The 14,171-nt window shown below is 49.1% G+C and overlaps 2 non-coding genes across 2 annotated transcripts; both read right to left on the reverse strand.

The window, feature by feature from the left end:
- Nucleotides 1-529: 529 nt before the first annotated feature.
- On the reverse strand, nucleotides 530-601 carry TRNAQ-CUG (transfer RNA glutamine (anticodon CUG)). The gene has a single exon. It is a non-coding gene; the product is annotated as a tRNA-Gln (tRNA).
- An 11,213-nt stretch (nucleotides 602-11,814) lies between these two features.
- Nucleotides 11,815-11,896, reverse strand: TRNAS-AGA (transfer RNA serine (anticodon AGA)). Its single transcript has one exon. It is a non-coding gene; the product is annotated as a tRNA-Ser (tRNA).
- Between the last annotated feature and the right edge of the window lie 2,275 nt (nucleotides 11,897-14,171).

The following is a 14,171-nucleotide window of genomic DNA, read 5'->3' on the forward strand; positions in this document are numbered from 1 at the left end:
AAACCAGACTCTGCAGAAAGGCCAAGGAGGAAGCAGGCAAATGTCTGGACATGGAGGACTCAGCCCAGCAGGGCTTGCAGCATCTTTGAGATTTATTGCTGCCTGTAACCCAGGTGTACACAGCCATCCAAAGGAGCATCCCTGCTGGAAACTCTCTTGCAGGGGCTGGACCCCTGACAAGGAGACTTAGGGGCATGGAGCAGATCTGGTCTTTAGGGCCATCTGTAAGGATTCAGGGCATCCTGATGGGATGGATGCCAGGTGAGCTGGTATGGGTCATCCAGGACTGAGCTGCAGCTCTGAGGTGCTGGGGAGATCTGGGACATCTCTGGCTGCCCATTGAAGCCTGTAAGGGGGACACAAAGTGTTCTCTCCACAGTGCGCCCCAGGGAGGAGCAGCACTGGAGGATTCTGTGGTAGTTACTATGACTTTGTGGAAGCAAATGGGCTGGAGGCTCTGGCAGACTAAGCAGGCAAGGGAATAAGGAGTAAGCATGCTGAGGAAAGCCCTGAGGGAGCCAAAAGCTTGAGGTCCCACTGAGATTTGAACTCAGATCGCTGGATTCAGAGTCCAGAGTGCTCACCATTACACCATGGGACCTCCTGCACACCTGCTCTCTTTTCCCTCCATCCACCCTCGCTGAGCCACATGCTCCCAACTGAGGCTGGCAGTGTCTCCATCACCCTGGCCATCACCAAGTACAGCCTTCCTCCAGGGCCTCAGGGAAGTCTCCACTCACAGGGCCTTTCTAGGGAGCGGTAGAGCTCTTTGCTCAAGCCTGCCATGCCCACTCTTACAAGACCCAGGCTGTGAGAATCTTGCTTTTCCATAATTAGACCTGGTTATGGAGTTTCCAGCAGAACCTCTTCAACGTTGCACCTCACAGAGTACATTCATGGCCCAGCAGTCAGTGGTTCGATGCTTGCATGTGCAGCCTCTGCTGCTGCCTCCCTTCACCCCTGTGTTGGACAGCCTGTCACTCTGCCTGGGTAAGTTATTGCCTCTCCTGTTTCTCACCTTGTAGCTCATACTAAGCAGCTGTTAACCAGATATCCTTACTCTTGGTTGTAGTCCTAGCCGAGCTCCTGACACGGCTGAACAAGGGGATCAAGAGAGAGGGCAGGGGATGAGGTTCAACAGAGGGATGAGCTGGCAGGAGGCACATAATGCTGATGCTCACATGATCAGTGCTTTTGAAAGTGTATACAAGGAATAGGCTGGGGCTACATCTATACATCTTTCCACTGAAGTCTGTCACTGCATGAAACCAGGAGACTGGGCCTACGTTAAGGTATACTAGAGAAAACATGCATTTCAGCTGTGGTGGAAGGGACCTTAACAGGTACTGGTAATTACCAATACCATGGTGAAGTGCAAGGGCCACCTCAACTGGTTCCGTGTTTCCCAGTGTAAAACGGTCACACCAGCTTCAGACACAAAACACTGTATCACCTGTCAGAGCAGAGCTGAATGATCTAGATGAACTTTCTTTGCTCAAATGTCAACAGAACAATAACTTACAAAAACCTGCAAATAGACTGTGATGATATGAAAGTGATTGATATGACCTGAACTTGTCAATTTTTTTGGAAATTGTAGCTTTGCTCTGGGATTTTGCATTTGGATTTATATTATTACTGGTCATATACTAACCGGTAAGAATTATTCTATGATACTGCCTTAGGTAATGAAGGATTATGAAGTATACGTGGCTCTAAGATCCATAAGATACTTCCTGTTAATTGGACTGGCACTGGTACGTAAGGATGGGGCTTTTTTCCTGGCATCTCAAAGCTTCCAGAGCTCTTCTGGAATGACAGACAAAACTTACCCCAAAGTACTAAACAAAGTACAAAATGCTCTGGGCAAAATCTGCTTGTTATTTGACAAACTGGCTTCCACCAGTTTGCACAGACTTTGCTCCCCTGGCTAGGAGTATCAGAATTAGAAAGGGCTATCATAAATATATCTGCTGTAATAGAAGAGATGGCTAATGCTACAGTTAACACTATTTTAGCCTTACAGTTAGAGGTAGAACAAGCATCTCGGGTAGCCCTGCAAAACAGCATGGTGTCAGATTATGTACCTGTCACTCAAGGAATTGTATGTGTATTAGTTAACACCACTTGCTGTACATATGCAGACCAAGATCAGAGAATAGAAATGGGCATACTCGAGGTAAACTTCAGATACTGCCTGATATACCTGGAGAAAAAAAAAAAAACTTTTGACTGGTGGGAATGACTCCCAAACATAGAAAGATGGTGAGGAAAAACTGCTTAAGATAGCATTGAAGTATATTTTCTTGAGATTATTAACTTTGCTGAGTGTGTATATATTTGGTTCAGTTGATCTTATGTTGTAGCAAATTGGTATGTAAAAGGATAGAACAAGGCATGGCTCAAGCAGAGGCCAGAACAGTGATGCTGCATATATTAGAGGATAAGGAAGAAGAAAAGGAAGAAGTGCTTGGACTAATGACTATGAATTATTATAAAATCTAGAGGCATGAATGGGTGATGGGACAGCACAGCCCACATGGCGATTGATGCTGGGTTCTCAGGAGTCTGCAGCCCTTCTACCATGGTCAAGATCTTTAAGAGAAAGATGGTATGAGACTATAAGTCTCAAAAAGTTTCATAGGTCCTTGCAGGCTTCAATAGTTAAAAAAAACCATTTGCAGCTAATGATCTTGCCAGTGAGCACAATTTACTTTAAAAAGGAGTGGATTATTTGTAAGAGGATGCACTATCTAGAGTGTCCTTTTCTGAAGGTGCCTGAAAATCAGCTGTAAACAAAAGAAGGAGGGAGCAAAGGGTAGTGATGTAAACCAAATTTTTTTGGAAATGGGAATAAATTGGAAGCATAAGGAGAAATTTTAATCACTTACAATGATTTCTGTGAGTAATTACTACTCACAAAGAGGGAGGATGATGGGTAAATTCAAACTACAGCTGCTCAGCAATGGTAAATTCTGACCAACAAATGATCTGGCATGAAGGGCAAGAAGGCCTAACTGCAGAACTGGCTGGAGGTAGGAATGCCAGAGACAGAAGGACTCGCTGTAAGAGAGTGAATTTCCCTTGCTGATGAGATAAGAATTATGTCTTGTAGGAATCCTGGAATGTGAGCACTCAGGGGCCACCTTTGATCAGCCAGGGGATGCACCCAATGTCAGGTTGAGGTGCCCAATACCAACACTCACATGATCCGTGCTGGTGCAACTGTATAGCAGGAAACAGCTCATGCAGCATCCTTGCAGACTCCATGTAGAAACTCTTATGGAGGTAGGACTCTGTCCAAAGCATTGCTCATTAAATCTTTATGTATGAGTGCAAATATCTGTTTAATTCATCTCAAGGTGTGCAATAAAAATTCCTCAACAACAGCCATTGTCAGATGCTCCACCTCCACACTGACTCCTTAACAACATTTTCTAAATATTCCTGCTGCAGAGTTAAAAGGGAACCAGAGCTACCTTCATCTAGTGAAGAAAATGATCACTTTTGCAGACCATTTGGCTTTCTGGTTCCTGCTCAGGCATTGGGCATCCCTTGCCAGTGCTGGCAAAAAGATCTAGACATACCTGTTCCACCAAAACAAACTCTGCCTTGTCTCCTGCCAAGTCACCCACAACCTCCCATTTATTCTCCCTTTGCTCCTCCTCACTTCTCCTTAGCCAGGCTCCACCTTGTCTTTTGCATGTATCTTTCCCACTCTTACAAGCCATTCCCTCTACACACCAACAATCCTGCCAACTACAGGGCTCAGTCCCCTTTTGGGCTGCCTGCAATTGACCACACTGCAGCTGTGGGACTCAGCCCTGCAAAGCCCAGGGACACAGCAAAACACTGTTGTGATCCACACCTCCCCCAAGAAATGCCTGGATGGATGGGAAATCCTGCTCCCATTTACAAGGTAAGAAAGTGAGGGGAAGAGAAAGGGCCAGCACTGAATGTGAACCATGAAAGAGGTCCTTCTGTGCACACACAGCGCTCACTGCTAATGATGATAGCCTGCCTGGGTAGTGCAGCACCTTAAGATAAAAGGAAACCCCGAGAAGCCCATGTGAAGACAGGCCAGAGAAAAAGAAGGTGATAAAAGTCCATTGCTAGTGCATGGTTTGCCCTTGCAGCCATGCCACTGAAAGTGGAGGATGTGAATGGCAAGATCCTAACTGCAATAAAACCTGATTAGAAGAGGAAATGCTGTGTGAGACTATGAACTTTTAACCTCAGAGTAGACGTGACCTGAAGACCCAACCTAAAGTTGTTCTCACCTGCTGAGAACATGCAATACTAATGATAAAAAGTACAGGAGAACTGCCTTAGGAAGGTAGGTATATAAGCACGGCTTCAGTGCGTAATCAGATTTCCCTGACTGGTTATGCATGCTCACACCTGCACACTCAGTCCAATCTGTCCTGCCTTTGCTTTGTCTCCTCTGCCTGGCTCTGCATGCTCTGGAGTGTGGATGGGACAGAGAACCAGCAGACACATGCACAAACATGCAGGCATCAGCACTGCCACATCATCCCTCACCAACAGGCTCTATGAGCTCAGCCTGCCCAAAGCATTTCTGGGGCACCTGGCAGCTTCTAAGGCTGGCCAGCACCCAGTCCAGCTGAGCCGACCCTGACCTGGAGAGATTGGGAGCCACCTCCAACCCCAGCTGTCTTGGGCACATCAGACACAGAGAGGAGGGGTTTCTCTGACTCACTGGAAGGCTGCGTGGTGAGAGGGACAATCCTTGCCTGTAAAAGCACACCGAGGTCAGGGCTGTCCCAGGAGGGAGGACAAGCTGGGAGGTGTGGGGGACCACAGCACAACACAGGCAGGGCAAGGACCTCACAGACAGGCATAGTGCCACAGCAACCAGGGAGCTGCATTTCTGGGCAGGGTTGCAGCCCTCATCAGCTCACTGGAGAGCAGCTCCTCTCCACCCTGCAAAGAAACAAGGCTGACCCCTCACTCCGGGGTTTCATTCAGCACCTGCAGAGCCAGCTCGGGTGGTCAAAGAGAAAGTCCCCATCCAGGGCTATGGGCCGGAGATGTGGGGAGAAGGGCAAAGCGAGGCCCTCATGCTACTCAACACAGGGCCAAAGAAGGTGAACTTTCCAGGGAGACAATGTTCTTGTCCCGCTGAGGGCATGGGATAGAGGAAGTGAAGGTGGCATGAGCACTGGCAGTGCCAGGGAGCATCAGGCAGGGCTCTGGGAGGTCCCAGCTAAAGTGCTGGGGGGAGCAGGGGGGCGCAGCGGAAGCGTGCTGGGCCCATAACCCAGAGGTCGATGGATTGAAACCATCCTCTGCTAATTGCTTTTGTTTCCTTCTCCTGACAACCGCTGCCTCTCCCTTGCATCTTACACCGGAACTGCTGTGCTCCTGCTCTCTGAGGAACTATGGCCAGGGCCGTCCTGTTCTCTCAGCCCCTTCTCTCTGCCACTGCCATCTTCTTTCTCCTTTGCTTTCTTAGCAGCCAGCTCTCCCAAAGTGCCCCTCAGCAAGGCAGACTGGTGGGTGTGGAGCAGCAGGCAGAGCTCTCCCCACAATGCAGTGGGTGTCCTGGGGACACAGGTCTTTCTCCCTTCCCACCAAGGAGCTCAATCCAGCTTGCCAGCCACAAGAGGGGACCTCCTGGAATCTGCGGGTGGGGAGGAGGACAAGGCTGGTGCTACTCTGGGAAACACCACCAATAGGAACAACTTGACTATCTGGGGGTTTTCTCCATCCTAGTCTGCTGCTTGCCCACTTGTGGGTCCAGCCAGGAGCAGAGCTGAGCAGGTACTCCCAATGGGCATTGTATTGGCTATACGTGGCTAGGTGTTGGTAGTGGGGGTAGAGGGGGTGCTGCCGGGTGGCCTCTGTGAGACGAGGTAGAGGGGCTGCCCTATGTGGGACACAGCCGGTTCCAGCTCCACAGTGGACCCACTGCACGACACAGCTGAGCCAGCAGCAAAGTTTGTGTCCCCTCTGTGAAAACATATTCCAGAAAGGGCAGGAAACACCAGACAGAGAGAGGTGGAAGGAATAAAAAGAGCAGAGGGAAGGCGCATTCCCCCTGCACCTCTTGAGCATATAAAGGAGTCTGGTATGAAGGCTTAAAACAGAGCCTGGGACAGGGCAGAGGAAAGGCGGTGTTTTATGTTTGTCATTTTGTTTCTCACTACGTGACTCTCTTTTAATTGGCAAAAAAATAATTTTCCCCAAGTCAAGCCTGATTTGCCCACAACATGTCCTTGTTTTTATCTTGACCTGTGATATTTCTTATACTTGTTTCCATGCCCCGCATCCCAGTGAAGTTAGGAATGAGCATCTGGGTGGGTGTTTGGCTGTTAGCTATGCTTAGACGATCACAGATACATACATACAAACACACATACACTTGCATAGTATATGCACAGCTGGCACACATTTGAACACATAGGGTGAGTAGGACCATTACCAGCACCCACAGAAGCACCACCAGCACTCACACATGCATGAATGACACAGATGGCCAAACCCTTCTCTTTCCCTCTGGCTGCTCAAGACTGGAGATCAGCATTGGACACATACACACACCCTCCCTCCCACATGCACACCAGCAGGTTCTTTGAACCCTGGGCCGTAACACAGGTCTGTGCAGAGTCCATGCCCGGAGCTCAGTCCTGCTGTGTCCCGTGTCCTGCTCCAACCCTGGGCAGTTCCTCATGCTGATCTCCCCTAGTCTGTGGCTAATGCAGCTTGAGATTCCCTAGCTAACATCTTACACACAGAGAGAAAAATGTACACATCCCAGCAGCTTGAGGTTGTGTGTGTACAGGGAAGGAGGAGGCAGCCAGTCTCTGAAGTGAAGAAGCAGGAGGTAGGACAGTCTCTGATGTGGAGGAGCAGGAGTCAGGCCAGTTTGTGAAGTGGGAAAGGAGGAGGCAAGTGAGATTAGGAAATGGAGGAGCAGGAGACAGGCCAGGCTCTGATCTGGAGGACCCCAGGTGCGTTGGTGGTATAGAGGTGGGTATAGCAGCCTTTCAAGCAGTTGACCCAGGTTACATTCCTGGCTAATGCAAACAAACTTTTCTTCAGCCTGGCCTCAGGGTGCCTTGCATCTTCTGCAGGTAGCCTCTCCGACTGATATGATCAGAGCAGCACAGAGGCCCCCATAACCCTGGGCGAGAGTGGCACCTGCCCCTGCCCTGTCCTGTCTCTCTCCCCCCTCCAAGGATGCCTCTTCTTCCTCTAGCCAGGGCCTCTTTCTTCAACCCCGTTGCTCCCTGGTTTCTTTCCCAGGGACCCCAGATCAGTGCTGATACAGTATCAACTGTAAGGGCCCTGGCTGACTTTCAGATGAGGTCAGTGCTTTCTGCAAGCTCCAGGCTGGGTACCTCACTACAGTGCTGGTACACGAGTCAGAGGATGGAGAACCCCAAAGTTCTCTGGGCACCTGCTCCAGAGCTTCAGCACTCCCTGAGAATCTCTGACTGGTCCAAAGCAGCCCCCTCAGTCTGCTTTTGCCAAGGCGGGCCTTGCTAAAAGCCAGGGCTGTGTGTGCTGGGCTGGGAGGTGCCCAGAGGCCTGGCCATGAGGCAAGGCTGCAGGGGGGAGTCCAGGGGAGTGGCTGGACTGCCCTGTGGGAGCTGAACTTACTGAGGGAAGCTGGGCTGTTTTAGAGCAGAAGAGGCAAGGCACTATGGAGCCATGCTAAAGAAAAGCTTGACTGAGTTGGCCAGGAATCAAACTCTGGTGAAATGCTTGGATGGCAGCTATGCTCACTGCTATACCACCAATGCACCTGCAGGCAGTCCTGTCTCATGCTCCTCCAGGGCAGAGCCTGGCCTCCCTCCTGCTCCTTCACTTTCCAGTCTCGCCTGCCTCCTGCTTTTCCAGCCAAAAGCCTGGCCTGTCTCCTGCTCCTCCACTTCACAGATTGGCCAGCCTCCTCCTGCCTCCTGCTTTTCCAGCCCAAAGCCTGGCCTGTCTCCTGCTCCTCCACTTCACGGATTGGCCAGCCTCCTCCTGCCAGACCCCTGAACACACGACCTCAAGCTGCTGGGATGTGTGTGTAGTTCTCTGTGTGTGAGATGTTGGCTAGAGGAACTCAGGCTGCTGGGTGCTGATAATGGTGCCACTCCCCATCTGCATTCATACATGTGCCAGCTGTGCAGGTATTGTGCAAGTGTATTTGTGTTTCTGTGTATGTACCTGTGGTGGTATAAGCACAGCTAAACACCCACCCAGCTGCTCACTCCTTTCTCTACCTTCAGGGGGATGCAGAGCATTGAGAACAGGATGAGAAAACTCATGGGTCAAGATAAACACAAGGACATGGCTTAGCAAAAACTGTTGTGGGCAAATCGGGCTTGCTTGGGGAAAATTATTTTTTTGCCAATTAAAAGAGATTCACATAGTGAGAAACAAAAAGGCACACATAAAACACTGCCTTTCCTCTGCCCTGTCCCAGGCTCAACTTTACTCCTTCACACTAGACTCCTTTACCTGCCCAAGCGGGATGCATCTTCCCTCTGCTCTTTCCCACTCATTTTGTTCCTTCCGCCTCTCTCTGCCTGGTGTTTTTTGCCCTTTCTGAAATATGTTTTCACAGAGGGGACACATACTTTGCTGCTGGCTCAGCTGTGTCGTGCGGTGGGTCCACTGTGGAGCTGGAACTGGCTGTGTCCCACACAGGGCAGCCCCTCTACCTCGTCTCACAGAGGCCACCCAGCAGCACTCCCTAACCCCTCCACTACCAAAACCTTGTCATACGTAGCCAATGCAGTGCCCACTGGGAATACCATAGGGCATAACACTGAGCTAACACAGATGTCCACCTGCCCCAGACAGAGGCACAGTCGTGCTGTTGTAAATATTCTGATTTTTAAAATCAAAATATGATTATATAGAAAAGGTTAAATATAATTAATAGATAAATAAGATAGGATTGTTAAGTTAGAAACAATAACCATAGGAACCTCACCAGGGAGTCGCCGTTCCATACTGAGGAACTAACAGTAACGAGATGGAACGATGAAGAATTGAATAGAAAAGTTTTGTTTGAGTCTTGTAACAGTGTGACCTGATATGCACCAGTGATGCTGCTTGAAAAATCCCCCCTTTACCCTCCCATCTTGATATGAATATCAAGAATGCCAATCGATAGATACTAATAGAAATAAACACTGATTATTCATAGGCATGGAAATTGACAGAAGATTATAAGCTAAAAAGTGATCATTAAAAGATTAAGATTTTATATATATATATATATTTTCTGTATAAGGGTAACTAGGTATGAGCTACCCCTAATTTAATCATAAACTAGCTATGAACAATGTAGCATTGTGAATAGGTAGAATTTGCTTGTCAAGAGAATGATAAGTAAACCGGGGAAAACTTAAGAAGATTCCAAGAATAGGATTTTGCAACCAACCTGACCATGCGCAAAGATTGGGTTCAACTAAAGGACACCATGAGGAAGACTATGGACGACCACCAGAGGACCTTAGACGTCCACCTGTGTACCTGAAGGTGCATGCGTCACGAGCATTTACATATATTAATGAGTTCTCGGAAATCGTATCAATATGTTAATTGTTTCTTGGAAAATATGATGAATATGTATACTTTGATTGTATATAACTTTGGTAGCGGAGAAGCTAGGCACGCACACTAGGTGGAGCGATCCCCTGTGCGTCCAGCGCTGCAATAAAGAAGTGCCTGCTCACCTACATACATTGTGTAGATGAGATTTTATATTACAGATTTGTAACAATGCTGTCCCAGGCTAACATGTAGTTGCATGGTGTGCATTTGGTTGAATTAAAAAGGCACAGCAACCAGCCTGGGTTTCTTCTTAGGCACTGGATATGTCCCTATCTTGTACACTTGTCTAGTATCAGCTCAGCAATCAGTGAGTGAAGATCAGGCAATGCTAAGGTAAGAATTATCTATCCTATTGTATAATGTGCAAATTGGCCAGGTGGATCATTTCTAGCACGGGTTTCTTGGTCTACATAACTTGGTCGGATATAAGCATCTGCCACATTCCATGCTGCACACCCGTAAGTAATTTGTTTTGCAGGGCTCTACCCATTACCTGATCCTGGGCTAAAATCTGCCTTGTGCTTTTATTGGTTTTGGTGGTGGATGATTGCTTTGGTGAATCCCCATGCCAGCCCTAATGAATGGTGAAGTACATCTGACCAGGACGTACGTTCCTCTATATACATGGGGGGGCACCATTTTCTTTCAGCTGCCATTTTCTTATTAAACACCATAACCAAGACAGTTTCATACTGCTCTGTGACTGGCTGACAGCCATTTTTGACACTGTCACACCTGCATGTTCTCAGATCTCCCTCTGATGGACTGTCCACTTCCTTTGCCAGCTAAGGAGGGAGACAAGGATGCTTATCATAGAATTACCAAGGGAAATAATTCTTCTATTAAAGTGATGCACATAGCCATGACCCGGCATAAAAGTCAGTTCTTTGCTGGCTGAGGAGGGAGACAAGGATGCTTTAGCATAGAATTACCAAGGCAAATAATTCTGTTATAGCAATGCACATTGTGGTTCGCCAGCCTAATGCATGGAGGAGCCCGATATAGAGGAAAGTAGGGTTTACATATGTTTACAATACAGTTGTGTCGACCAATCAAATTACTCATGTTAAGGGGTCAGCTAATCACTTACCATTGCTAGCAAAATCAGCATGTGCTTCTCCCAGGCAGGTTGTGTGGACATAAGGTCAGTGGGACGTTAATCTTCATTGTTCTAAACCATTCTGGTGGAGGGGTTTCATACTAGATTGAGGTCAATTGCTGTTCTGGCCATGGTTATATACCTGGGGTATTCTTTGAAAGACAAATCTCCTATTGTTTTATAGTCTGTAGGGGGTGTTCACAGAAAGTGAGAGCCAGTTTAAATTGGGTATTCAGGTCACATTGACCCTGAGGTTAAAACTCAGTCCTAGGCAGTGTTTCTTCCTCTAAGCAAATTATATAGCAGTTAGCGCCTTGCCCTTCACACCAGCTGTGAAGCCCTTGCCCTGCCCGTGCTGTACTGTGCTACCCAACAGCTCCTGGCTTGTCATCCTTCCTGGTGCAGCCCTGCCCTTGCTGCTCCCTGACAGCCAAGGGCTGCCCCTGCCACCATGCAGTGTGCCAGGGAGTCAGAGAAACCCCAACCCCTCCTCTCCCTGCCTGGTATGGATCCTGCCCTGCCCAACACTGCTGGGGGTGGAGGTGGCTCCCAGCCACCCCAGGGCAGGGCTGGATGAGCTGGACTGCCTGGTGCCCTGTCTTAAATGCTGCAAGGCATCCCAGGAAGGCTCTGGGCAGCCTGAGCTTTTAGAGCCTCTCGGTGAGGCTCTTCCTGCCACTTGCCTCCTGCTCCACACCAGTCTGCCTTCATGACACCTAAAGTGAGGGGCACTTTGTGAGTGCTGACAAGGTGTCAGATCGATGAGGTGTCTTCCCTTCACCTTCAGCAATGAGGGCCATGTTGTGCAGGCTCTCTCTGGAGATGAGCTGCTGCAGTTTCAGGTGTAGGGAAGACAGCTGCTGGGGCTGTGCTGCTTGGGAAGTCAGGTGAGATCAGGCTCAGCAACCAACAAGAGTAGACCTCTTTTCATGGCTTATACTCAGCACCTGTCCATTCTCTTCCCCATCCGTCCAGGAATTTCCCATCCGTCCAGGAATTTCGGGGGTGGGGGTCGAGGACAAGTGCTCTAGGCAAAGGTGGTTTCATTGTCCCCCTGGGCAGCAGACACAGTGTGGAGTTGAATCCCACAGCTGTAGCATGGTCAATTGCAGGGAGCCCAAAAGGAGACTGCACCCCGTAGTTGGCAGGATTCGAACCTGCGCAGGGAAACCCCAATGGATTTCTAGTCCATCGCCTTCACCACTCGGCCACAACTACCTGCTCCAGCCCTCTCTACCCTGCTGATCACATGCCCTCTGCAATGACACCTGGCTCCCTGGGAGTTTCAGGGCCAGGCTTCACTCGAAGCTCTGCAGCTGGGACCTTCATGGCGCATGACAGCCACATGGAGCCAGGTTTCCAGAGGCCTTGACAGGTGGAACCCCAGGGACAACAGCTGAAGCTCCCAGTGCCTTGTCCTCAGCCAGGCATCTGGGATATCCTGCCACAGGGCATGGTTTCACTCCCCAGCTGGCATCTCAGTTGCTGCCAGGGAAGAAGGGAAGGCAGCTGTGTGGAAACAACCGTGGGCTGGTGGCAGTTGTGGCGTGGGATATTAGACCCTGCTTTCCTTCTCGAATTTATCTGAGGGGGACTCCAAGGCTGCTGTGAGGACTAGGGTGGGGACATTCCTGCAGGGAAAATGGTGACCTCCTGGCAGCATCTCCTGCCTCCTGGGGACATAAGGTAGTGTCAACAAAGATCATGACTGCCCTGCAAGTTCTTGGTGTGTAGGGGGTATGGTTTGGGAGAGTGGGAGAGATCTATGGAAAGGGCAAGGTGGAGCCTGGCTGAGGAGAAGTGAGGAAGGGCAAAGGGAGAATAAATGGGAGGTGAGGATGACTTAAAGGGAGACAGAAGTGACATTGTTTTGGGGGAATAGGTATGTCAAGAGCTTTTTTCCAGCACTGGTAAGCATTGTCTAATACCTGAGCATGGACCAAAATACTAAAGGATCTGCAAAATTGATCATTTCCATCACTAGATGAAAGTGGTTCCAATTCCCTTTTGACGCTGGAGAAGGAATATGGTGTTAAGGAGTCAGTGTAGAGGTGGTGCATCTGGCAGTGCCTGTTGGCATGCAGAGAAATGGTGATAGGTGGTTACAGTCAAGAGGGTCGGCATGAGGAGTGGCTTGAGGAAGTGTGTGTGTGGGAAGCTGGAAGGAGGAGGCTGGCCTGTCTGTGAAGTGGAGGAGCAGGAGACAGGCCAGGCTCTGATCCAGAGGAGCAGGAGGCAGCACTGCCCACAGGTGCGTTGGTGGTATAGTGGTGAGCATAGCTGCCTTCTGAGCAGTTGACCTGGTTTCAGTTCCTGACCAATGCTGACGAACATCTCTTCAGCCTGGCTCCAGGGTGGGTGCCTTACATATTCACCAGGCAGTCTTTTCTGTTCAAAAAATACCCAGCTTTCCCCTAGGGTTTCAAGCCGATCCACTGGAATCCCTGCAGTCTTGAGACCAACTGAGACCAATGTTTCCTGCCTGTTGGGAGGGCTCCAGGCTGGGCTTCTGACTGCAGTGATGGTATAGGAGCCAGGAGAGAGGCTATTTTGGCCTGGCACAAAGCTCCACCTGCTTTTGCTGCAGCTGGTTACACCTGGCAAGAAAAGCATAGTGTTGTGAAAGGGTACAGATGAAGACTGAGAATGCTAGGTGGTGGTCAAGGGAGAGACTGTGCTTCATGAGGGCAGCTATGCAATTTGCGAGTGTGGTGTGAGGAGGCCTGTTCTGTATGTAACGGCTCAAAGTTCTGTGTGTCTGATCTGAAGTCACCCTGGAGACTCTGACCTACACTGTCCAGGCTCCAGTATTGCAGAGACATCTTGAAGCTTACTGGAAGTGGGTTTAATGATGTTCCTGGTAACTAAGAACTGAGACACCCTCATCTCTCTTGCAGCTTATGGCCAGTGCGCCATGGGAAACATAAGGAACGTCTCTCAACTAGACTCTAAACATGAAGGTCACGAACCTTCCCAAGTCTCTGATTCCTGGGTTGCATAAGGAAAAAAAAGCAATGGTCAAAACCCAGTCTGGATGGTGGGGTTGTATGTGGGGTTTGTTTTAGCACAGTTTTTACAGATTCCCACTCTGTCACCAGCAGTGCTACAAGTATGTGGAGTTACAAAGAGCAGAATCGAGATTTCGCATGCTCAGTTCCCTACTGAAATGTCCACCCTAACCCCATCTTGCAGCCACATGTCCTAAATGCAGAAATGAAAAGCAGTGCTGTCCTCCATTCCACTCCATACCCATCCCCTGGGTTTATACCCATGCCCTGGTTGTTTATTCTCAAAAAACCAATGAAAGACAGAAGTGCCATGATTGGTTTTCATATGAAGTTTGTGAACAACATTTGAGAGGACTGAAAACTTAACTCAAATGTCCGTATTAATATTAACAAAGAAGAATTAGGCAAATGCCCCACAGGGCCGTGATCACTAGCTTGCAGACTCATGCTCAATGTCTCTGAGCCTTTTAGGTGCTCTGGTATAA

The sequence above is a fragment of the Gavia stellata genome, chromosome 13 (assembly GCF_030936135.1).
Source record: "Gavia stellata isolate bGavSte3 chromosome 13, bGavSte3.hap2, whole genome shotgun sequence".
In the NCBI taxonomy this organism is placed as follows: domain Eukaryota; kingdom Metazoa; phylum Chordata; class Aves; order Gaviiformes; family Gaviidae; genus Gavia; species Gavia stellata.